A 27,282-nucleotide genomic window follows, 5' to 3' on the forward strand; every position below is an offset into this window, starting at 1 on the left:
TGCTCATAGATGCTCTTATCCTGTGTAAATTATACTCATACATGGAAATTAATTAAAATAATACGGTTTTCTAAACTACTGGAATACTCTAAACTAAAATTGAGGCCTCTCGCTCATTAGTAGGTTTGTTTCACTACAGCTGAGATGAATGAATTAGAGATACATATATTTTATTTCTTTCATGACTATGTTTTCTCCTGATGAAGTAGCCTATCTGTTTCTATATCCTTCTTCATCTTCTAGTACAGATTTGACCTTTTGACATTAAATAGACCTTAACTCGCTGTCTTTGGTAATACATTTATATTGTTGTGCCTGGTAAGGATTAAGGAAGACTGATGTTGGGTACATGGGCCAACTCAATTATAGCAGAGTTCGTGGTTATCAATATGACAGTCCCTGTGGTGTTTAGTGCCTATCATCACTGAATATATTCAGTCTTTCATTACATTTAATTACAAATCCCTTTTTATATCCTTAGCTCCTGATTTGTACAAATTGAATATGTCAAGTGACAGTTACAATTTTCTGGTTCTTACATCTAATGTTATTTGTATACAAATTATAAAATATTCAAAATAATTTTAAATAATTCTGAATGCTTTTATTTGATGGAAAACTTTCATGTCAAATCAATGATGTTTGTATATTACTGTTCTCTTGTTGGAATTTAAACTTTGAATTACTACAGTAAAAATATAAACAATGAAGTTAAAATAGCACACTAAATACACCTAAATTTTACATTAAATAAACAAAGCAACATTAAATTGCCATTAAGATCTACATAAACAATTATTTTCATGAAGAGTGCAGTGTAGAATTGCAGGTTATTGTGTTTCTACACTTACACTTGCTATTTATGGATAGAAAGTAGAGGATTGAGACACCAGTTTTATGTGGGAACAGTATCATTCTTGCTTTTTTTTTGACACAATAGCATCTAAAAGTAATAAAAAAATTTTCCACCACAAGGCAATTTTTTTTTCTGTTTCATCCATCTCTGTGCTGATAAAACTGGCTTGGCCCTATTGATTGGGAAGAATGTATTGAATTAGGAGAAAGCAAGATACCAGAGTAAATAGATAAGGAATGTGTAGGTTTGTAAAAGCAAAGCAATGTGTACAGTTTAAGGAGAGACAAGCACATAAATGGGCCTATTTGAAGAGTGATAACTTTCTTTGATTACCAGCATGGAAGGAGGAAAAATATCTATTTAGTGTTGAAAGAAATTGAACACAAGGGCCAACTCAAACTTAAGTGTTTATATTTCTTTCTCAATAACTATGGCAATGGGTAGCCATAAAGAGTACCTTATGATAGTTATGAGAGTTTAAGTCAAAGGCCACTTTTTGTTGTCCAATTTGAAAGAAGAAGCAGGTTAGAACTTTGAAAAAAAATGTATTCTATTTTCCAAGAAGGCGAAGAAACCAGAGAAAAATAATATTAGCAAGAAAATATAATAATTTGAGCAGGCATACTCTGGAGAATTTAGGGTCAGTGTTGACTTGTTTCTCTTCCTGAGACTTTGAGCAGGTTATGGAGGGAAGATATGATATAGTGTGTTGAATACTGTAATAGAGGCGTCCAGAAATATAGGATAGGAACTTATTTGGCATAATTGTCTGTGTCAGTGTAACTAAAGGCTCTTGAAATGAGTGGATTCTGAGTCCTCTTCAAGTCCAAATGGCAGATGTGATTCTGAAAGACAGAATGAAAGCTTCACAGAGACACAAAGGTGGGAAAGTACACAACACAATGATAACAGAGATTCAGGTGAGACAGCTGCAAACCAAGTTGACACTTAGAGAAAAAAATCTCCTAAAGCTCTTATATCTCCATGATCTCAACTGCAAAATGTGGATGATAAGAGCATTTTCCTTTTAGATCTTTGCAAAAAGTTCTGGGATATTCATGCAAATTCATATAAATTATTTATTCGTGCACTGAAACTAACACTTGATAAACCTAAATTGTGTTTTGGTAGAGAATGAGGGTATGGATATTTAATTTATTCTGTGAGAGCTAATAATCACTATGGTCAATTTCTCCTAAATAACAGTATCAATTTTCCTAAGAAACCTTACTATGCTAATAGAGGTTTTGGAGTCCATCTGAGATTTATGCACAATTGCAAGTCTTATGAAATATATTCCACACACCCAAATATCAAACCTAGCAACCGAAAGTTCTTTCTAGGACCTATATCATATATGTTAGTCAGTGGGGCATTGGGTGGCTCACACTTATAATTCTAGCTACTCGGGAAACCGAGATCCAGGAATCAAGGTTCCACATCAGCCCAGGTAAGAAAGTCTCTGAGACTCTTATTTCCAACTAACTACCAAAAAGCCAGAAATGGTCCTGTTGCTCAAAGTTGTAGAGCACTAGCCTTGAGCACAAAAACTTAGGGACAATGGTCAGGCTCTGAGTTCAAACCTCAGGATCTACACACAGCAAAAAAGGGGGAAAAAGGAAGAAAAAAGATGTTAGTCAAAGCAGAGAGAAGCTTCAGATCTTACTGAGACAAAAAACACAAGGGTGGATCATAATCACTGTTGCTTCATCCTCCTGAAAAAATGTTCATTGATTCTACATGATCACCAACTCAGTGACTCTTCACATTCTACTTCTAAAATGATGCTAGCATTTAGAACTAAAAACACTTATTAATGAAAACTCTACAGTATTTGCAAATAAATGAAGCAAAATATTTCTCTCCTCCCTGCTTCTGAAGAATTTTGACCGGAAAGCTTTCTTTGAATTAGTTTGAATTTATGTGCCCATTAGAGATTAAATAAATGGGTAGAGAAAGGAAGGACACAGGATTGATTAAATGATTCACTTATAAATGGTAAAATTACTGGTGATCCCTGCCAATAAATGCAGAATTTTTTTTACAGGTAATTGATAATCTATTTTATAAAGCTTTTCTGGCAAACAATGTAGCTAATAGGTTGTCAACTCTGTAGTTTAATGTATACCATATTATAGTTTTAAAAGCAGTGCTATAAAATTTCATTTGCTATAATAGTCAAATAAATTTTCGAAGTACAAACAAATAAATATTAAAATATTTCAATGGGGCATTATTCTTTTAATGAAAACAATAGCAAGAAAGACTTGCTAATTAGAAGCTATTTAATGTTTTTATTGTTATTGTAAAGATGAAGAACAGAGGTTATAGTTATATAAGTCAGGTAATAAGTGCATTTCTTTTTAAACTGTGTAAACTCTTCCCTCCCACTCTCTCTGTTTTTCCCTACCACTCCCCCTCCCTGACAAGTTGTAAAGTTCATTTTCAACATAGTGTCTAGTGAGTATCACTGTTGCATTTGTTCACTCTTTATCCCATCATTTCTGTGCTCCTCCTTACCCTCTCCAAAACAGATGAACTTACATACATGCCAAAAGGTACTGAAATCTTAAAAAGGATCCTAAACATTTCATACAGTGAGGACAAAGGAGGATATTCTTAGGAGAGGATCACAAGGGCTCAATAACTATGTGCATATGGTCCTATAAAATGATGCTTATTGAAATGAATTCTAAGAAATGAAAATAAGAGTTTTTTGTTTGTTTTTTTTCTATCACTTTTGGGGGTTTTATTCCTCCTTTTTTACATCCTTTATCATTGTTTTTCATTTTTGTACTTTTTGTCTTGTATGTAAGTTTACTGTTTTTGCTAATGGTAAGGGGAAAAATAGAAATGGTAGGAGAAAGGATGAACTAATGCACCAAATGCTACTCACTGGACACTATGTTGAAAATGAACTATACAAGAAGGTGGTTCAGTGGTAGAATGCTTGCCTTGCATGCATGAGGCCCTGAGTTCAATTCCTCAGCACCACATAAGCAGACAAAACTGGAAGTGGCTCTATGGATCAAGTGGTAGCGCCCTAGCCTTTAGCTGAAGAGCTGAGGGACAACACCCAGGCCCCATGACTGGTACAAAAAAAAAAAAAGAAGAAGTATACAATTTTTAGGGTGGGGCAGGCAGGAGGGAAAAAAATAACTGGAAGAAAAGGAGGGAAGAGGTGACCTTGTTGAAAAAGAAATGTACTCAATACCTGACTTATGTAGCTGTAGCTTCTGTGTGCATCACCTTTACAATAATTTTGTTTAAGTGACAAATGAGGGGAGAAAAACAATCAGTAAAATAACATAAAATCTCATTTTCTTTTATTGGAATTCCTTCCAATAAAAGTAATTTTTTAAGCTTTCTATTTCATTCTTTGCTTTTTTTTCCTACCTAAATAAGTAGGCAGAGGAAAGCAACAAAATGGTATGTAGGCTGGGATCCTGTTCCAAAGATATCTTATGTCTACCAATATTGTACTTTTGTAAAAAATAAAAACTTGAAAACAAAAAATATAATCCAAAATGTTTCAGATGAGGTACTCTCATAGATTAGAACCTTTAGAGAGATACTGATTCACTGATCGTTTGATGAGATTTTAAGGGAGGGTAGATCACTTAATTTCTCAGGGCTCTACCATGAGACAACAAAGAAATCTCTCTGTATCTTTGTCTAGATTTCTGTTGTACATGATAGTGCTGATCCAGCCTTTGAGTTTGGTTTTCCTAATCTTGCTTTGCCTTCTGTTTTATCTCTGTGTCTCATGCTGCATTCACTACCTGAATCCAGAGGAATTTCTTTCCATTTAGAACAAGGAATTATTATTGTTGGTGAGTTAATTTTTAAGTAGAATGCCTTTTACCCTCTATCCCCCATATGAGGCAGGAATTACCTTTTGCTCATGTTTGGAATAGAGTTAAACTTAAGCTTTACTCGCTCAAGGCTAGCACTCTACCACTGTGCCACTGTGAGCCACAGCACCACTTTCTGGAGTTAAATATTATAAGCTAAGATCTGTGAACTACTGATTTCTGATCCTTTGGCAAAAGCACCATAATCAGATAAATGAAGAGCCTAGCAGCTGAAGGATTGAGAGACAGCTAACATCCATGAGGAAAAATAACTCAATCATTTTTCTAACCATTTTTTTAAGCATGGAAAAAACTGAATACTTCATGCCATCTGTCTGGTTTCTATGCATTCCTAGAAAGCTGGATATGTATATCATGTCTAAAGGAAATGCTTGGAGCATGTTTACACAGCTTTAATCCCTTCACTGGCCACAGGTCCATAAAACAGGATTAACTTTTTCTCTGATCAGCTTTTCTTTTTCCTTCTACAAATGTGAAGATAGGTTTTGTCCGGCAACTACCAGAAGAAGCATTCCGTAAAGTTGACAACATACAGGAGAAGAGGTCATTTTTCTTTTTCTAATATGATTATGTGTGCTTCCACCTTGGGAAGAAGGGAGAATGCTGGCCTTTATTTCCTGTTCTCCTTGCCCTGCCCAGTAACATAACAAATAAGTACAATGAATACATCTTTAGTCACTTTTTGCTGCCCTTGGCATGGATTACCAAGCCAAAGACTCCCCCTGTGACCCTCAGTTACCTGCAACCTAGTGCTTTCTCATTAATTAGGAAATTTTCCCCCGACATACCACTACTGTCAGGAGAATAGCAATGTCTCAAGATCTCTGGAACTGAGTTTCATAACTTAAAGCTATTCAGATTTTTCAATGTTCTAATTGGAAGTTGATGATTTACATATACTTCAAGAAAGGAGGTTACATATTGTTAGGGGTTTTGTTTTATTTTGTTTTAAAAAAAATATAGTATCACTATAACTTTCTTAGGAAAATTACTAAATTTTCCTGAGAAATTATGAAATTTCTCCTCTTGAAAAATTTTCCCCCCAATGTTGATTTTACTTACCTAGTTCTTTTCCTTGCTTTCAAGATGCTGCTGGTATTAAAAAGCAAGTTACACTAGGAAAGAAAAAGAATGAGAAAGAGAAAAGAGTGGTAGAAACCACAATCATTTGACTAAAAATTTAGTAGGTTTTGACTTGGACTTAATATCCAACTGTGAGCATCTTTGTCTACTAAGACCTATATTCCCATGTATAACACAGAAAGAATTTCATTAATGGCAACCCAATGTCCATCTAATATATAGCAGGGATTTATTGACCATGTGCCTTTATGGCTACTCCCCATGACCACTTTGCCTCAATTTACTTTAACACTTGCAACTGCTTCAATGTTAAATAGATTTGCTGAATGGAGGAATGAATGAATCATAATTGAACAAGCTTCTGTGCTTAATGAATCATGACTTCTCATGACCATCTGCCATCATTTACCATCTTCCAGACCAAATCAGCAGTATCAAAGTAAATCAGCAGTATGAATATGGCATGTCTTTCATGATCCAACATATTAGTTACCATTACAGTTTGGATATTATTGAGGTACTTGATGGGGGGATAGAATTGTTTCCTAGGTAGGAGCTAATGATGACCTATAGGTAGGAACTAGTTCCAGTAAGGAAATCAAGGTGCCTGTAAGATCTAGTCTTTCTGATTCAGAAAGCAGGAAACATGCTTGGAAATAAATAATTTCTATTTCATTTTTGCCACCACAGGTAATCTGTGCTGGTTGGGCTCTAATGACCTGGAGGAAATTGGTCTGACAGCTGGAGCCTGAAAAACAATGGTGATTTTTCTGAACATTATCTTATAACTTCTGAAGCTTCTGTTACTATAATGGGACACAGAATAAACAAAAATCCACTCCCTTATTGAAGGCTTCGTCTATGCTACTCTGCCATGATATAATCACAACAGTTGTGATAGTACTATTATTTTTTCCTATGCCTTTGCAGGAACATATCTGAGACATTTCCAAGATACCATTCTAGCAAGGTCATTGTGATTCATACTTTAATTCCAGGTGGAAATCCCTAACATCCTAAATATATCACCTTTGTGTAACCCTAGGATATTTTACTCATTTTGTCTACATATACATATTTCTGAGATACTAGATTAGTAATAATATATTATTGCATTGTGGTCTACCATGGAAATCTAATCCTTATATTATAGATGAGCCAAATGAGCTCTTCTTCTCCAAAATAACAAGTCAAAGTTATATAATATTACTACTACTTGTAGTCAATTTACAGACAGTAATGTAGGTTCAAAATAGGATGTGTCTGACACATCAAAAAATTTTCACCCATTACTAGTCACATGTATGTGTAAAACAAAACTTTTGTCTGTATACTGCTCCATTTTTATTTAAGATCTTAAATCCCAGTGCCTGACTTAGAATGTAGAAATTAGGCTGAGTTATTGCATGAAGTGACAGCTTCCAAAAGGAAGTAAAATAAGTGAATGTATGAAATTAAAAAAAATATCACATTTGATTTTGTGGAAGCCAAATTGAGTCTAAAACCCAGCAATTAACCAATATCTCTAACTTGAAGAAAAGTTAGTGTCACATGTCACCTGTCAAAAATTCATCATACCAAGGTATCTAATACAATATCAGTGGATTCGATATTATCTAATCCATTATCAGTGTAGAAAGTCCCTATGCAGGGATTTTCAGATGGGATTGACATTTAAATGACAAGTAGATACCCCATAAATTACAGTGCCTTTTCTTTGTTCTTATGTATTTTTAAATTCATAAATTGATTTTTTTTGCCAATCCTGGGGCTTGAACTCAGGGCCTGGGCACTGTCCCTGAGCTTCTTTGTGTTCAAGGCTAGTGCTGCATCACTTGAGCCACAGCACCACTTCTGGCTTTTTCTTAGTAGTTTCAATTGTCCAAAGCCAGTCTCAGCAGAAAAGTCCATGAGACTCTATTTCCAATTAACCAATGCAATGCTGAAATTGAGGAGTGGCTCAAGAAATGAGTGTGAGCCATGAGCAGAATACGTGACCCTGAGTTCAAGTCCCAGATTTGTTTCACCCATTACAAAAAGAGAGAATTCTACCTCTGATAGTTTTTCAGGCTCAAGCTATAACAACAACTCTTCCCTTGGTGTCTAGACTTAAAGACCCAGTCTATTCTGCAATATTTAAATTTACTGGCTTCTGCCATCATTTCTTAAAACGTACACTCTCTCTATTCCTCTCTTCATCTCTTTCTCTTTCTCTCTGTCTTTCATATTATTATAGTTTTCTAGAAAATCCTAATGCAACAAGAAGCATACTATATGGAGATTAAACCCTAGACAGATGTCATTCACACACACACACACACACACACACACACACACACACACAACACACACACACACACCATATATATATATATATATATATATATATATATATATATATATATATATATATATATATATATATATATATATATACCTAAAATATCTGGAGCTAAGTAGTATGGGATCACATTCACCACAATAAACAACATGACTATAGGAGCAACCTTGAGTGACAATATCTTCCTGATGGAGACAGCAAAAATCCTGGTTAATCCTCTGCAAATCTCTGTCTTCTCATTCTTTAACTGCTCTTGGACATTTTACTTTTGAAGAGTGGCAGAGAGACCATAAGAGAGTACATTACCAAGGAAGAGAGATTTGTGGATAAACCAGTTTATACATTCCCAATGTCTTAAAAATATTAGTAAATGGGTAGGCAGAAGAACATATTTTTTAAAAAATCTTTATTTTTTCCCTAAACATGCCTTTTACAAATGAACTCTAAGAAGTACTATGATGTAGTTCAAAATTTAGGAGTATACAAATTCTTCTTTAGAATTTTAATATGATAAGGGATATTATGGTTAAGACAGAGGAGGAAATAGAATCATAACCACATTCTAGCAATAGAGTCATATTCAATTTGGAATAATTAGGATTCTATTTCATAAAATTTGGAAAACTCTATACTCTTTTTTTTGCAATTTCCTGAATTTATTTTCCTGTGAAAATTTTTTTAATTGTGAAAATACCATACAGAGGGGTTACAATTACATGGGCAAGATAACGAGTACATTTCTTATCAAGTATTGTTGCCTCCTCCTTTGTTTATACTCAAACAAAATAAAAAAAGATTACTTGAAATTGCTCTGGTACTTTGCAGCTCATGGATGGTGTTCCTATACTTGTTTTTCATAGGAGGCAAAAAGGCTTCTGAACAGGAGAAAAACAATTTTCCTCTAAATCTTGCTCAAGATGTATAAAAGACTGAGAGCTATTAGTTGTTGTTATGATGAATGATCTGACAGCACAAAAGGAAAAATTGCTAGCATGACAGGTTGACATTATATCATTGGACATAGGATTATTTTCCAAATTGGTAATGTAACAAAATGTCAGGTTTTCACCCCTAAAGTTTTTGTCCTTAGTCAGAATTGTATCAATCAGGGCAGTTTCATGGAAGTGTTTCATTTTTTTCTTCTTAAATAAATTGTTTTTTTTCTATTTTTTCCTGGCTGTTTAACCATTTGGGTGGAAGTGATTTCTATTCATTGGTAATTTGTTTCTTTAGAATTCAATGAAGAAAATAATGTGCAAACAAAAGGATTAGACATTTGCTCCTTGTATAGTCAGTGTGCTGTGTGACTTTGAGTTAGTCACATATTCTCAAGTAATTTGAAGCAGAAGTCAAACATTTTCTTTCGAGTTTACAATGCTGCGGTAAGCATATGTGGACTTACATTTTGGACTATTTATGTGAGATACCTTCAACATCTGCATTCATAAAATCTGCGAATAAATATTGTATTCTCATAGGATTTGATGTATAGATATTAAGTTTGCTCTTAGTAATTGTTATTATCAGTTCTTTCAGGGTTGAATAGACCTTTCGTGATCTTAATATGAATTAACATAGTACCATTCCAGTGCTATCAGAGTTTTTAGAATAAGACTTCTGCTTTAATCCTGAAAGTGTGGCTCACTTTGTAAAGCATTTCCCAGAGGTCCCAGTTCAAATCCCCATACTGTCAAAATAATGTCCCCTTCAATGAATTTTGAGTTGTGTTTTTGTTTTTGTTTTAGCCAAGGAATATTGTTTTAAGAAAAGTTTAATTGTAGGGCTTGAACTCAGGACCTGGGCTCTGTCCCTGACTAGTACTCTATCACTTTGAGCCACAACACCACCTCTGGTTTCTGAATTGTTAATTGGAGATAAGAATCTCATAATGACTTTTCTTTCTGAGTTGGCTTTGTGCTGTGATCCTCAGATCTCAGCCTCTTGAGCAGCTAGGACTACAGTGTGAGCCAATGGTGGCCCTGTTTACACAATTTGTTTTAAGTTCCATGATTTTTACCATGCCAGGTCAAACCAGAATTATATAAGACACTCATGCATATACCCACATATACCCAACCACATTTGTGTTTATGGAATAAAACTGATACTTAGGATCAGAAATCCATGTTTGAATAGGGAGACATGCTAACCTAAGTGAGAGAATAAAACAAAGGCATGGAAAATAGGATTAAAAAAAAGTACATTTTGATTTTCACCTTCTTTTTCTCTACTCTTCTACTACTAAGAATTTAACAATGTCATTCTTTTTGGGGGGTATTTAACGTATTTATTTTTTATAAATACATCCTATGTGTTCTGTAACAATGGGATTCTTTGTTTGAATCCAGGAAAATAATAGTTTCTTTTATCTGAAATTCCCAGAAATAAATTCAGGTATATGCTGCTAGAATTGAATGTCTATGTTCTTACAAAGTTCATATTTATTTTGAAGTACTAATGCCCAAAGGGATGATATTTGCAGGTGGGGCTTCTAGGAGGTTTGTGTGGGATGTCATCATTAGAGAAAGGATCTCATGGTGCAGTAGCATTCTTTCCAGGAGCTGATCAGATCAGCTTCTCTCTCTCTCTCTCTCTCTCTCTCTCTCTCTCTCTCTCTCTCTCTCTCTCTCTCTCTCTCTCTGTCTCTTTCCTCTCTCTGTGTATCTCTCTCTCTAATTCTCCCTCTCTCATTCTCTTCTTCTTTCTCTCTACAGTATGTGAGATAGCCATTGGTTCTAATTAAGAAATACTACACAATGAAACCATTAACCTAGACTTCCAGCATCCAGAAATAAATACTTGGTTAAGCCACCCAGTCTAAGATATTTTGTTGTGACAATCTTAATTAAGACATATACTTACTATAAAATAAAGGACAGGAGTTACTGTATGGGAAGTACATATTTAACTAACATAGCATATTTTAGCATATACAGGAACATTTAATAGTTGGTGAAAATAATTGATCTTCTTGAGGGCTTTTTTCTTTCTTATCCCTAATTTGGAGTAATGTTTTCTAACTTTCTTCTTTTTTGTTCTTTAGTGGTGAAGGTCCAATTCCTAGGGCCAGAATTGAGGGACTGTGTCGTGGTCCTCAGGATTTGTACTCAGGGCTAGTGTTCTACCCCTGGGGCCACAACTCCATTTTCACGATCCTCAGATCTCAGTCTCCTGAGTATCTAGGATTACAGGAGTGAGCCACCGGCCCCCGGCTTCATTGATTATTATTGAAAGGACTCCTTCACATTCATCCCAGGGGACCATGCAAAGGAGAAAGATTCCTTAAAGGTTTATTAGAGGAGCCATATTTTCACCTATCCAGGTAGCAGGAGAGTCTGGGGGCAGGAAGTGAAGATAGGTGGGTACTCAGATAGGTCTGGGTGGGGAGAGGGAGTGGCCAGCTGTAGGGAGGGAATTCCAGGGCTAGAAAGAGCTCAGGTCTGGGTGGAGTTGAGGACCAAAGGTGGGCATAATGCTTACAATTATTAGTATGTAATTATCATTGATTTTTTTGCAAGTCTTCATTCTAAGAAGCTTAAAGGTCACCCAATGATTCTGAGCTTAACTAACCAAATATTAACATTTTTACATTTCAAATGGAGCTTTCAATTAATTGACTTTAATTTGGATTTTCCCCCAAGAAATCAAAAATAACAATTTTGCAAATATCTACTTGAGAGAAATAAAATACCATCCCGATGGTCTTGATGAAAGCATGTCAATATTTATAGACAATTACCAACATGGAATTTAATTGATAATTTTAATTATCAGACAAGTGGTGGTAATTCCCTGGGAATGAACAATTTTTATGAAAATTTAAGAATGAAAGAATGCTAGTAGAAGCTGGGAAGGTGGCTCGGTAGTATAGCGCTTGCCTTGCATGCCTGAGGTCCTGGGTTCGATTCCTCAGCACCACTTAAGCAAAAAGAAAAAAGCCGGGAGTGGCGCTGTGGCTCAAGTGGTAGAGCTCTAGCCATGAGCTAAAGAGCTGAGGGACAATGCCCAGTCCCAGAGTTCAGGCCCCACAACAGGACCCCAAAAAATTTTAAAAGAAAAGAATGTTAGTAATAACCTTCTCCAGCAACATCAGAAAAAAACTGGAGTAGAGATTTTCTTCAGGTTGACAAATGGCCAGATGTACTGGTCTTGTGAATCATTTAGGGCAGATAGAGTGGGAAATCCTATCACCTCCCCAAATTGAATGATGAAGATGGTGTTCCAGTTTGCAGTTACTGAGTGCCTAGAAGAGAGGTGGATATACTGGAAGCAGCACCAGGAAACTTGAGTGTTTCCTTTACTTCTTCCCTGTGAGGCAGAGTTGAGCTTGTGGTCAAGGTCCTATGGAAAGTTATGAGAGTTTATCATTATAAACAGTGGTGACTTCTTCTCAGACTGTTTACTTTCCCAATTCTTCCATGAGCTACTTCAAAATACCTCCAATAAGCTCGTTTACTTGGATGTTCTGTGTTCTTAGAAAATATCTGTAGATAAATCACAGAAAAAAAAACTGATTAGAAATGAACAGAGGCATGATGAGCTCCTATAATTTTTGTATAGCTGGAGACAGAGGAAGAGAATGTTACAGAGGGGTAACAACTTTTTGAAAGTAACATCTGAAAATTTCCAAATCAAATGAAATTCCAAAGGATACACAAAGTATCATTTCTTTGAACAAAGAAAACCTTACTAAAAGTAAGGTTGAAGATATCACGAGTATTTCATACTTGGGTTTGTCTCATTCTCTGTTCAACCATCTTTAAAAATACTGTTGCTCACTTGAGAGGTTCCTGTCAGCCAATGGCAACAGAGAATTCTGCTCCAGGTGAGCAGATCTTGACTTTATGGATTGGCCCCTCTCACCTGGTGTTAGGGTGTTAGTGTGGTGTCATGTCCTATGTCAGGAGTCTGATGGATTCATAATTGATTTTGGATTGTCCAGGCTTTATTTTAATTTATAAGACAGATGTTTATAGCTTTCACACTCTTTATATGACACAGATGAAACAAAAAGGCTGTTTATTTTCTATTTAACCACTCAGTTACAACTTCTTCATCTCGGGTCTTAATATCTCATAAGTTCCTTGTAAGTGTGCTTTCCTCATATTTTAAATAACTTAAAGAACCACATATTTTAAATCATATTGTCTAATTTAGTCATATTGTTTTGGTCTCACTTGAGTAACATAACTTTTTTTTTAATTTTAAATTTTATTTTATTTTATTTGAGAACATACTGTACAGAGGGGTTACAATTACATGGGCAGGATAATGCATACATTTCTTACCAAGCATTGCAGCCTCCTCCTTTGTTTACCCTTCACCTCCCTTCCCAGCCTCCCCCCTCCCCTCCACCCAGTCATACCCCCCTCCCACACACACACCAACATTGTAAAGCTGGTTTTGACATAACATTTTGTACTTCTCATTGTTGCAACAAGTCGTTTAAGGAGTAACATAACTTTTAAAACTGTCACTGTAAGCTAGGCGCTGGTGGCTCACACCTGTAATCCTAGCTACTCAGGAGGCTGAGATCTAAGGATCATGGTTCTAAGCCATCCCTGGCAAGGAAAGTCTGTGAGACTCTTATCTCCAACTAACCACTCAGAAAACCAAAAGTGGAGCTGTGGCTTAAGTGGCAGAGCACTTGACTTGAGCTGAAGAGCTCAAGACAGCACTCAGGCCCAGAGTTCAAGCCCCACAACCAACAAAAACAAAACAAAAAACAAAACAAAACAAAAAACAAAAACAAAAAAAGACCTGACACTGTGAATGATAATTCAATTACAAGTAACATTTCTTGAGCATTTTGAGGATGTTATTTGGTTCTCTACGGATTTTCACTATTAATTTAACTAAAATATGTATGTATTCAAATCTATATCTATATATCTATTAATTTAATTTCTATAGATATATATCCATATATATGTATTAATTCAACTGATATATCTGATATACGTCAGTGAAATTATATGTGTACATATTTGTGTACATATATGTTTACAAATATATGTAATATTTTCTTAGTGTAGTTTACCTAACATTTTAAAAATAGAAATAAATCTATTTTATCTTGTTTTGGTCTCTTTGAACCTATTAAATCCATGTTAGTTACCAATATTGACATTTTACTTGTTTTAACACAATTATATATATATATATATATATATATATATACTACTTTGGACTCGAGTTATTAATATTATTTTATTCAAATAATTTAATCTGACAAATATTAATAACTGGAGTCCAAAGTCACAAAGTAGTAAGAAATTCTTAATCTGTGAAACTGTGTTTCTTAGTGTCACCTAATGCCAAATAGAATGTAGTATATACATAGTTTATGAATCAATTCTGTTATACAGAGAATTAAAATACAGAGAAAACTCATGTCAATGAATCATAATTATTCTCTTTACTCTATGTCATTACTTGTATTTTTTGAGGTTCACGGTCTTCTATAATCAGAAAGCATTTGTAGAGTTCATTACAGTATTCTGATAACTGATGGTTAAAAAACATCCGTCATTTGATCTCATAGTAAATAAAAATGCATTTTATATTAATAATGGTTGCATGTAATCTGTTAACTTTATCCTAAAATAAAGTCTGTCACTTTTCTTACTTCTTTAAACTAATAATTTTGGGAAAATAAATAAGAAGCAAAAGCTTCTCATAAGACACTAAAGTGTTCATCTTGCAGAAAATGTTCACATAATTTCCTTAAAATCAGTTATCTGAGATTTCCTCTGAGCTCTAGAAATATCAGTTGTTTGTTCTCTTTTGAAATGCAAAAAATATGAGAACTCTTAGATATCATCTTGATTTCTACAACTAAAATTGATTTACTGGGACATGCAAAATAAAATACTGTTCTAACTACATTTAAGGCACATATACAACTTTGTAGTGGAAAGAGACTCATCATGACTGATGTCAGATAGCTCTTCACCTCCTTTTTTTTCAGAGAACTAATAGAGCAAATATAAATATGGCACTTAAGATTTCAATTGGGGAGCACATCTACTTTCAAAGATTCCATTTTTAATATTCACAACATTCTACTTCTTTTGATACAGTTGAAGAATTATGAGATGTAGGGAAGTTATGAAGGTACTAAGGCCATAGTCAGGTCAATGTTGAAGATTGACATAACATTCCAAAATTCTTGGGAATTCTATCTCCATCCTGAATGTTCTCTTTTTCTTGTTTCCATTTAACACGGATCAGAACATACACATATATAATTGTGCTGGTATAGTATAAATACTAATATGTAAACAATAAGACATCTAACATATTCTTAACATATATTTGATATTCCTTGTGGTCATTTACTTTTATAAACAATGATTATAAAAACAAAATCACATTCATCTCTATACCAATCATTAGTAGAACATATATGCTCCAATATATAGATATTGTATGCATATATATTTTTATAAAATCCATGCAGATGTAGTTACCATACTTGTTGGAGTTTCCTGATGGATCTTTTAGTTATTAAGTTGCCCCTAGAAATAGCATTAGGAATAAAATCTGACTTTTCAATTGAGATGTAAGTGAAACCAAGTTCTTTGATAGGGCTCTTGACTGAAAGGCTTCACGGTAGAACCCTCCTAATAGAATGCAATTATGTTAAACTGCAAAATGTTAAAAGCACTTCATCACAAGGCACAGTGCTTTCTCCTTTTGCCTAAATGCAATCTAATAGTTGCCTCACCTTGAGACTTTTCTAATGGGTACCCAGAGGCACTGTATTATAGAGCAGGGAAAACTCAAATGGATTCTCAGTTCTTCAAAATCAAGTTCCAGCCTCTTTAATGAGCACTCTGATGGAGCTTAGTATATGTACCCTGGGTAATCAATCAAGCCTTCATAGAAACTATAAAGGAACTAGCAGAGATGAGGGAGTGAGCACCTCTTTATGAACAGCCTCATTGTTCTCCCAATGAAGGGCAGAGGCCCAGCAGGACTTAGAGGTTCTGAGGATAGTGGACTGGGTGCTATGGAAGGAAAGAGTCTTGGGAATGTAAACTATAGTTGTCTCTTTAATTCTGAGAGATTTCTCCCTTGCAAATGCAAAAGATGTTACTGTTTGATAAAAGCTAAACAAACAAGTACTTCTAAAACTGCTGGTGCAGCACCATGCTGCTTCAATATGTTGCTGGTGGGAAGATTATAAACTCACTAGCTTTACCTTTTGGACACCATCCAAGTGAGCTATCACAAAAAAATAAACAGCTGGTTTCTTTTATCTCCTAGATATAATTAGAATTGAAGTGGTTTTTTAGAAACACTATCTCACATTGTGACTGTTGAAGTTTATGATTTCAACTGTGTTCTCAAGGAAAACATTATTTAAGATTTAATATAATCTTCTCATTCCATTAATGAGACTTAATTGCCACCCCCTTTCTTTTTTTCAGGCCAAAAAGACAGTTGTATAGAAGACACCCAAGATTTTAATTGAACTTAACCTAATATGACTGTACTAATGCCAAGAGACGAACAACTTGACATATATTGGATAGATAAAGAAAATAGAATTTCAGTACCTGATCAAAATATTTTGTAGTTTGTGCATTTAAATTTATCAAAATATGATATGTAAAACTTTATAGTAATTGCATAGGTAAAATTTACTTTCATGGTAAAGTACATCATAGAATAGTGGGTTTTTTTTGTCTATTCACTAAGTTATAAAGTGATTTTCAGTCACTGATATATGTAATATCTAAAACAATGCTGTGTACAAATCCTGCTTACTTAACAAGTATAAAATTTCAGACACATTTTTTTCTAACATGCTAAATAATTTATATATTTGGGTAGCTATCACATGCAGTTAATGAGAATTGGTATAAACAATTAATATAATGTTTAGAATAAAATAACCATCAAAAAATAAACCAGGTGGAAATATGTGAAAGTGTTTGGTTTCTATCCCTTCAACCCCCATCCAAAAAACAACAACCCAATAACATATAAGTCTAGGGTGAAATAGTATGACATGTAATGTTATACGCATTAGGTGACAAAATTAAGAAACTGGCAAAATTAAGGTAAGAGCTATTGGATTAAAATTATACAATCATATCAATTAATGGATGATTCATTGATTCACTGTCTGAAATGCATTTATAAATTTCTTACTGTGCCCAAGGATTTCGGTATGCTCTAGAGATTTTGATGAGTTAGGCCTTAGCCATCCAATTTAGGAATCTTGTGATGTGTGTTTAGAGATATTCACTCATATGTTAAATATGACAGGTACCATTACAGATAAAGGAAGAGTAGCATACAGAGAAGGGAAATGGGTTATTTTTCTTGGGAAGGTAAAATTTATAACAGATCTAACACTTGAATTGCACTGGGCAGCAAATTATGAGTGTTCTACTTAGATGACCATGGCTGAGCAGCTGTGGAGTGAGTCTGACTGAGAAAGGATCACCAGACAGGTGGAACTAAGAAAAGACAGATGGAAATAGTGTTACGAAATGCATTCTCTTACAGAGCAAGTAGCACACTAGGCATTTCCTCTATAATACTTCATGTAAGTAGGTTTTAGTTTAAGCTATGAAGATGAGTATTTTGTCTTATATCAAAGCTAGTATCAAGTGTTAACCATTGAAATCAATATAGATTTATCCAAAAGGAAAACTATAAAATAGGGAAAATGAAAACTAGTGTGGAGAGTTTTTCAGTTGATAATTAAGGGTCCAATTAAGATGCTTAATTAAAATGTTCCATTTTTTCAATTAAAAATTATCTTCTACCATTAAACCATGCCAAGCATGTTGAATAAGTGTTCATTAAAATATATAGAAGAATTTAGGTTATAACTAAAAGAAAGATAGGCATTAGAAGATTAATAAAATGCTAAATAAGATGAAACAATACAATTATATTTAACTGAGTCAGCATCTTTATTTCATTTCATACTGGTTTATAGCAAGGATCACAAATTTGGGGTGGTAAAGCTTGATGCATAATTTATTGATCACAGTGTAAGCAAAAATACAAAACTAGCAGTCTAAAACAACTAATGATTCTGTAAGATGGGTATATAAGTCTTCTCATGGCTTCACCTGATACTATTAGTAGGATTTCATGTTACTGGAAGAGAAGAGACTGCCTAGATTATAACTTTCTCTAAGAGCACTTTGGTTCTCTTCCTTGTGGTCTTTCCATGTGGCCAGTTGGGCTTCTTTCCAACTGGGAAATATCAAAGCGATAGTCTGAAAGGACCAATCACTGGCATAGCAGAAGCATGAGAACAAAAACAACAAATTTTTTAAGCATGAATTTGGAAGCCATATACTTTTTCTGTACACTAGTGGCCAAATCGGGTCAGAAAATCAGGCTAAATTCAAAGGAAACAGAAGAGGAAACCCCTTTTTGCTAATGGGGTGATGACTTCCCTTTGTGAAAAATATGCAGGTAGTGAGAAAATGTCCTGAGCACCTCTCTATCCAGTTGTGAATTCTCAGTAGAGGAAGCTAAAAGTTTTTAAATGTTTAAAGTAATTCAGGCAGGACATATAATCTATAGTTTTTTTGTTATCTTCTGTATACTTCTTTATCGTATACAAAAAGACTTGTCCAAAGTTTGTCCTAAAAGAAACTCATTTTCTAATTGTCCTGTAGAGAATTCTGATATTCTGGTTAGAACTCAGGAACATAGGCCTTATAAGGCCTTATTTTATAGCATCTAAGAAAACATTAATTTTTTTCACCTTTAGAACCATGTCAGTCCTATCAAAAACTCTTGAAAAAATTATCTTAGCCATTCCAGTCTGTTACTACTAAAAAGTGTAATTTGCCTATTATCGTTTTTCAAGACATTGATTTATATGAGGCTATTAATAAGGTGAATAAATTTATAATTATATGCTAGAGAAGAACAATTAATACGACAGCCACAGTGAAGTTGTGGCTGCATTAGAGCTCCCATTCAGTCTGTAAAGGTTTTGTGGCAGGTGAGGAGAGGAAAGGATTAGAGAGAAGGAGGTGGTCATATGAATTATTCCATTATCTCATATTTAAAACTACATGCATGGGCAGAGCCCACAGGAAATTTGCCTAGATAAACTTACTGGTTTGAAACATGAGTTTGATTTGCTTCTGTGTTTTTCTGTTAGAAATGTTATTATTCTGTTTTGTCTGTTTGGAGGATGAGTTAAATTGAGCTTGAAATTCTATGAGAGAAATCTGGCTCAGAAGTGTTTTGTAAATATTATGACAATAAGCTTGTAGAAAAATCACTGCAGTATTTAAATATCAGAAAGACTAGGTGACTGGTAGAGTGATGATGTTGACTTTGAATTTATATGTGTTTATGTTTGTGTGTATACTTTATTCATATTTATTTTGCATGTGATTTTGAAGCAATAGGTACATTAGAATAGAGAGATCTAGAGTTTCCTAGTTCTGATCTTTAAAGCAGAATTTTGAACAGGCCCAGAGAAAAATGTTCATCTCTTTAGTCTATTCAGAGTTGAACAATGTACTACTCTTCAGCCTAGAGGAAGGGTCTGTTTCAGAGACGTGTTAGTGACAAGAATTATCAGTGATATAGTAGGAAGCAAGTATATAGAATTAAAATATATGAATATGAAATTTCATGATTTTCCTATTAAAAACTGTCCATGGTTTTCTTATATTTGTGTATTCACATTTAACATATTAATAATAGAGCTAGACAATATAATGTTGAGTTGTGTGTGTGTATGTGTGTGTGAGTGTGTGTGTGAGTGTGTGTGTGTGTGTGTGTGTGTGTGTGTGTGTGTGTGTGTGTGTGGTCAAGTACCTACTAGTATCAAGTGTAGAACTCAGAACCTCAGAATCTCTATCAGCAGTCATGTTCAGTTCAGCATTTTACAGGTTAATTGGGGATGGATTCTCTCAGACTTTTCTATTTGGGCAGCTTTGAACCTCAATTCTCCTGGTTTCAGTTTTGTGAATATTAGGAATACAGATGTTAGCCACCACTACCCCGCTATTGTTGCAGTTTAAAACTGCATAGAATTTCTTTTTAAATAGACAACAGAAGATTCCTTCATTGTTATTTCACCACTATTATGTGGTAGACATGGATTACACTATTGGTTTCTTAGTATAATATATTAAAGATAGCATGCTATTGCTTAATATTCCCTAGTAAAATTTTATTCTGAGCACTTATTAAAGTATTTCCATAGAGTTGTTTAAGTCTTTAAAAAGCATGTTAGTATGCTCCTACTATATTGATTAGCTGTGATTTATTAGGCCCATACTCTTTTGAGCAAATGTATTTCCTGGTTTTTCCTATCACACAAAAATACACTTCAATGAATACACTTTATGTATGTCTTAGTGTTGTTATGTCATAATAGCTGAAGAATGAATCCTGTGCACTGGAACTCCTTCACATAGAAGAATGAGCCTTTTCTTTTTACACATTTGCTTTCAAAGAGGTCCATCATTTTAGATTCAGCCAAATTAATTTTAGTGGTATCTCAGGCCAGTGATTCTGCTTTAAATATACCAGCATAGGAAGCCAGCAGGTGGGTCAAAGCATTGGCTGAGTCAATTGATATAAATTTGGGTCCAGATTTAGTCTATGGTAGCTGACAACAGAAAGCCAGAACACATATTTATAAATTATGAATGGGATTCCAAGACACAAGGACTCAGGACTTTAATCTTAATCTATCTTATATACCCCATTCACTGGTGTGCCAACTAAATTACTCATCATCATATTCTCCACTCTCATCAAAGAAAGCATTGACACTTTGAAACACATTCCTTTGGCAAGTGCTTTCAGCCAGCAATGCCTTGCAGGGACACAACAACCTAATGACAAATTCAAGAGATGTGAAAAGAATCCCAAACTTCTTGGCCAAGTAACGGTAAGTGAAATGTCAATATGATCTGTTTGGATTAGCAGAGCAGAAACTCAGTAATCTCCATTCCAGGAGTGACCAGAAATCTGGTCACTGGCTGGCATTTTCATGTAGACTACAGTGTTATCAATGAGTAAGAACATACATACTTAAATAGGCTCTATAATAGGGATTCAAGATCATATATATATATATATATATATATATAAATAAGTTCACATATATGCATATATGTATATTTACCGAAAAATAGTAGCAGAATAAGTCATGATTAATAGCATGAATAGCATACAGAAATCCATAGAATTTAAGAGTTTACCTAAAAAGGATGTGCTCAGTTAGTCTTTGCTCCAAAGAAAGAAAAGCATGGAAGCATAGAGATCAGAAGGAAAATGATTGACGTTGGATTAATAGGGATTCTCCATCATCACCTCAGTCCAGAAATCTAATTCTATCCCCACCTTCTGTAGGTCAGTCCTATTACATTTTCTCATTAAATTTTTAATCACTATTTCATGTAATTAAATAATATTAAACTAACTGCCTTCAGGCTACATTTTACTATCTCTGACTCCACTCATTTTCAGATGAAAACTCAGTTTACAGTTGTTACATGGATTTTCTATATTTCTTCTTGTTGTTGTTAATTTATCATCCAAGGTAAAAGAAGGGAGGATTTATTTTGTCAATTAAATTATTAAGTTATTCTGGAGATCTTGTTAGCCTTTTTTTATTCTTTTTCAAAATTATTTTCTTTCAATAAAGATGTACACATAATTTAAAAGTGTTATTCACAAAAGGGCATATTTAGATCAATATTATTTACTACTCTATAGGAAATCACAACTCAGTGTCATACATTTTAGATTGTTTAGTAGTATGGAACTATTTGAGTATTTATTAAGAAGAATGGTGTAAAAATCTCAAGCAATTGATTGTTAAAATTTGACAATAACTTTTATAGAAGAAAAGGGAAAGAAGGTCATAAAGAGAGACAGGGACACAGACACAGAGATAGACAAGAATTCCTCAAATTATTTACCAATATTATATTTACTTTAGAACATTCTCTTATATTACTGTTAATAATTTAATCATTTTCTGAAATGCTCCTTATCCAGACATTGACTCTTGTTCTAACATTGTTTTTACAGGTTTTTCTATTCAAAGAGTATTTCATGAAGCACTAAAAGCATAGCAGAGTTTTATGTATCAGACATCATAACTTTTGTATGCTAATCAATAGCTGTGTATATATATATATATATGCATGTACACATTCTACCTACCAATAGATGTTAACATTGAAAAGAAGATTTCTAGTAGGCATTTCAATATAATGATAATGATAACCTTACATTGTTTTGTTGATTAGTAATCAATATTATTGATGAATAATGAGTTCCTTTCTAATTTTGAACACAGAAATAGCCAGGTCAACTAAAAGAAAACTAGTAAGGACTGATATAAGGTTTACGCAGAAGTGGGCGAATTTCTAACAGAGAATGGCAAATCATTTTCAGAAGGATTGTATTCTGGCTGTCATGGTGAAATGCTGTGAAGCTTCTAGGATAGCAGATATTAAAATAAGAAGAAGACAATGAGTTATAATAGAATCAAAGTAGTAGTAACAGGAAGCTTTTGAAAATAGTCAAATCTGGAATATGCAATGAAATCCTTGGACTCTTGCTGACTTTTGTGTTGCATTTGTATTTTTTAGAAAAAGTATTAATGTACTTTGGGAGTATTTTTCTGAATATACATAAATCTATATATAACCAGACTCCGGTGACTCACGCTTGTAATCCTACTCAGGAGGCTGAGATCTGAGGATCACGGTTCAAAGCCAACTTGGGCAAGACAGTCCATGAGACTCTTCTCTCCAATTAACCACCAGAAAACTGGAAGTGGCGCTGTGGCTCAAGTAGTAGAGTGCTTGGGTTGAGCTGAAGAGCTGAAGGACAGCACCCAGTCCTAAGAGTTCAAGCCCTATGACCAAAAAAAAAAAAAAAAATACTATATTTTCTATTGTGGACAATTTTATTTTATTGTGAAAATACCATACAGAGGAGTTACAATTACATGGGCAAGATAATGAGTACATTTCTATCTTTTCCCATCTCCCCCCCCCCCGCCCCGCTGTCTCCCCTTTCCCCCCCTTCCGTCAGAGAAACATTTGAATACTTATCTTGGGGTTCATTTCACCTAACATCAACTCATCTGACCTTTTCTGCTCGTCTCAGACATATAATGGTTATTGCAAATAAGGGAAACCATGGGACCTATGTTTCTTTGGGCCTGGGTTACTTCACTTAATATAATTTTTTCCAAGTCTTTCCATTTCCTAACAAATGGGGCAATGTCATTCTTTCTGATGGAGGCATAGAATTCCATTGTGTGTATATACCACATTATCTTGATCCATTCATCTACTGAGAGGCATCCATTCATTTACTGAGGTTGGTTCCATATCTTAGCTATGGTAAACAATGCTTCAATAAACATAGTTGTGATGGTAGCTTTAGTATGGTCTTGTTTGTGATCATTTGGGTAAATGCCCAAAATTGGGATAGCTGGGTCATAGGGGAGCTCTATGTGGAGTCTTTTGAGGAACATCTATACTACTTTCCAAAGTGCTTGAACAAGTTTACAATCCCATCAACAATGTAGTAAGGTTCCCTTCTGTATTGTGGACAATTTTTAAAACATTGTATTTAGGGAATGATTAGAGCCCTTGTGAATGCACAGAAAATATACATTCCTCACTAAATTAGTCCCTACTAACAGAAAATTAAGTTGTGTTAGTTTTCTGTTACTAAGACTAGTTGATATTTGCATGATTAGCTTCACACATAGATAATTCTAGCATGTATGCTGGTTAGTTAGCTAAATCTCCTGAAATAGGATTACTGGATAAGTGCATGCAGCCATTTTTAATTTGAAAAATTAATTCTCAAGTTCAGCATTTGTAAAAGCTTTTTGAAAAACTGCTCTTCTCAGATTTTTTTTGGTCTTTGTGCTATGTATCTGAATGGTTTTGTTTGTTTGGTTTGTTATATGTTTTACTCTAAAAAAAGATCAAAGGAAAACATTTTAGAGCACAACTGTAGAAATGTAGTGATTTTATGTTTTAGTAGTTTATATTTGTTTTTTCTTTGCTTATCTTTGTTTCTATGATATTACCATTTTATTGAAGGTTGCTCTGCCACAATCTTTTTTTCCTCTTCATTCTTTTTTAATTTTTTAATTTTTATTTTTTTGTGAAAATACTGTACAGAGGGGTTAAAATTACATGGGCAAGATAATGAGTACATTTCTTATCAAGCATTGTAGCCTCCTCCTTTGTTTCCCCTTCCCATCCCTTCCCCTCCTCCCCCCACCCCCCACCCAATCCTCCCCGCTTCCCCCACCCCCCCCACCAAAGTTATAAAGTTCGTTTTCGACATAACGACTTGTACATTTCATTGTTGCAATACTGCCACAATCTTGTGTTATAAGATGACTCTGGATTTTCACTTAAGCTGGTCTGGGTGTCAACTTCAACTTTACTCTTCTGTGAATTGAGGAGATTGACTAAAACTCTCCAGAGCCTATTTCTTCATTAATAATATACAAGTCATCACTATTGATCTCTGTGTTTTATGAAGCCAAGATATTTAAGTTATTTTAAACCTTTAGAGCGATTTGGTAAAAAGAGAGAGAGAGAGAGAGAGAGCAATTCTCATGTGCTGCATAATTTTAGAAGCCACTGCATCTATTTGTGATAGTCTATAGCTATAATAGTAGTCATAGTAGTAATATACATATAAGAAAGCAACATTCCTGAACATTCATAACTTAAGTTATACATTAATCAGCATGATTATGTTAAGGTCATACATGAAGAAGAAAAGACAAATATATCCAGCTTCCTTTTCCTTTGAAGGATCATTAATGTAGGAGTTGGGCCCTAAGCATACCTGTCCCACTTTGCGGCTAATACTTGTGAAGTTCAGTTCCTTGATTAGAGTATTCGATACCTGACTGTCTTTTGTTACTGAAAAATTAACTTCGATGAACAATGTGAGAATTTCAACATATTAAACACTGATTCATATCACTTTATCCTTAAGGAATCAGAAAGTTTCTTTCTCACTGAGGCATTTTGTATCACATGAGCAATGGACTGGGATTATCCTAGGCTTGTATCTGACCTTTTGTCCACTCTCTTTGATCTGACAGTCTTTCTATTTCCCTATTTAATTGGTGATGGCTCTGTTTCTTAGGGTTGCTGCTAATCAAGTAACACAAACAAAGCTATTTATAACAACATAGTTTTACTGTCTTATAATTCAGTCAGCTGTCCATCTGAAAACAAGATATTGTTAGGATTTTGGGTTGTCTGATGGCTTTAGGAGGAATGCTTTGCTTTTCTCATCTTCCAGTTACTCTAGGCAGTCTTGACCCTGAGCTCTGGCTTATACTTTTATGATTACATGTGTTTTTCCCATTTAAGACCTACCCCCACAAATTTCCTCTTCTAATGAGATTATCAGTCAGATTTGATTGAGCCACTTTTAATTCAGACAGACCTCTTCATAGCTTGAAACTATCTGAAAATACATTTCTGAAATAAAGCCACAATTTTAGGTACTAAGAGTCAGAATTTTAACCTATCTTTTTGAGGCACAGAACTCTAACTCATAACAATACTCAACACTGAAGTACATTTTCAGAGCTACTAGATTCAAGGAAACATTGGGAAAACCCCAGACTCCTGAGATTTTATTATCCAGTTTGAATAGAAAAATATCTTTGGCATAATGATTATGTCTAATTCTCTGAATGGTAAAGCTGGTTTAAGTTTTTGTTGGATTGATGCGAAAAATGTTTTTCTTTTCTTGGTGCTGTTCCCACAAAACAAGAACAACAAAACCTAACCATTGTGTTAGCTCAACAATCCTGGGACCATACAGGAAGTGCTACACTTCCCCATCAGTGAGGGCAATTTGATGGTACTTCATTTCCTCCTCCAGGATACTTTTTGTAGCCCAATGATGATCATATCCCTCTGTCATGGACCATAAGTGGCTGTGATCTTCTAGATCATAAACTTCCCCTCTGAACTTTTAGAAATTCATGTTTTCACAGGGCGCTGATGGCTCACGCCTGTAATCCTACTCAGGAGGCTGAGATTTGAGGATCGAGGTTCAAAGCCAGCCTGGGCAGGAAAGTACGTGAGACTCTTATCTCCAATAAACCACCAGAAAACCGGAAGTGGCACTGTGGCTGAAGTGGTAGAGAGCTTGACTTGAGCTGAAGAGCTGAGGGACAGCACCCAAGCCCAAGTTCAAGCCCCTCGATTGATTAAAAAAAAAAAAAAAGAAATTTATGTTTTCCCCTTAAGCAAAGAAGCAAATGCTTTGCTAGTTTAACTTGAGAACTGGTTGAATAGACCACTTGTTATTTATGCATACATCAGCACATCAACACTGTGCTCACCTGTGTCACTCACCTGTTTAACATGATGTAATGTTTCCCCACTGCTCAGAGGAGTACAGATTGCATGGAGTTCTGACACCTGCCCCTTGAAAAGGCTTATGCAATGAAATTAAAATTCATCATTTGGAAGTGAACATTTTATGCTGCTGGGCGCGGATGACCAAACGCATCTCAGAAGTGAGTGGTCATCTCCCTTCCAGGCCACTTGTCATAATCTGTAGGCTCTGAGTTCTATGATCAGTTGCCAAATGGGATAAGGGTGGTTTGCGCAAATTGAATTCCAGGAATTCTGGCTGTCTCCATGTGACTGGAAATAGTTGTAACTGCCCATTGCTTTCCCTGGTAGGGTTCACTCAACCTTTTCAGGAGGTTAGAAGGTATCATTTCTGAGATCTAACTGGGAGAAACAAGTGGCACATCACCAAAATATAACATGTTTAAAAATGGGGACTTGTTTGGTGAAAAAGACTTAGAGATCATGAAGTTGGCTCTTACTAAGCTACTGTCACTTTTTTAGTCAGGCAAGTTGGGGTCACCCAAATCTAACCATTTGTTTCTCTTTGTTATCATGGCCTAGAATTCCTTCTTAGCTCTTAGGCTGGTCAAATCATGACAGGATGGCTTTTGCTCATAAGAGGAAGTAAGAACATTGTCTTATTCAAATGTTGCCTATTCGAAGGGAGCCACACATGGTCTCTCTGGAACTGATAAGTCTGCTTAGTTTTTGCGAAGCAGGTCTTGTGTGACTCAT

This window comes from Dipodomys merriami, unplaced genomic scaffold (genome assembly GCF_024711535.1).
Source record: "Dipodomys merriami isolate MVZ:Mamm:240054 unplaced genomic scaffold, mDipMer1.0.p SCAF_1, whole genome shotgun sequence".
NCBI lineage: Eukaryota > Metazoa > Chordata > Mammalia > Rodentia > Heteromyidae > Dipodomys > Dipodomys merriami.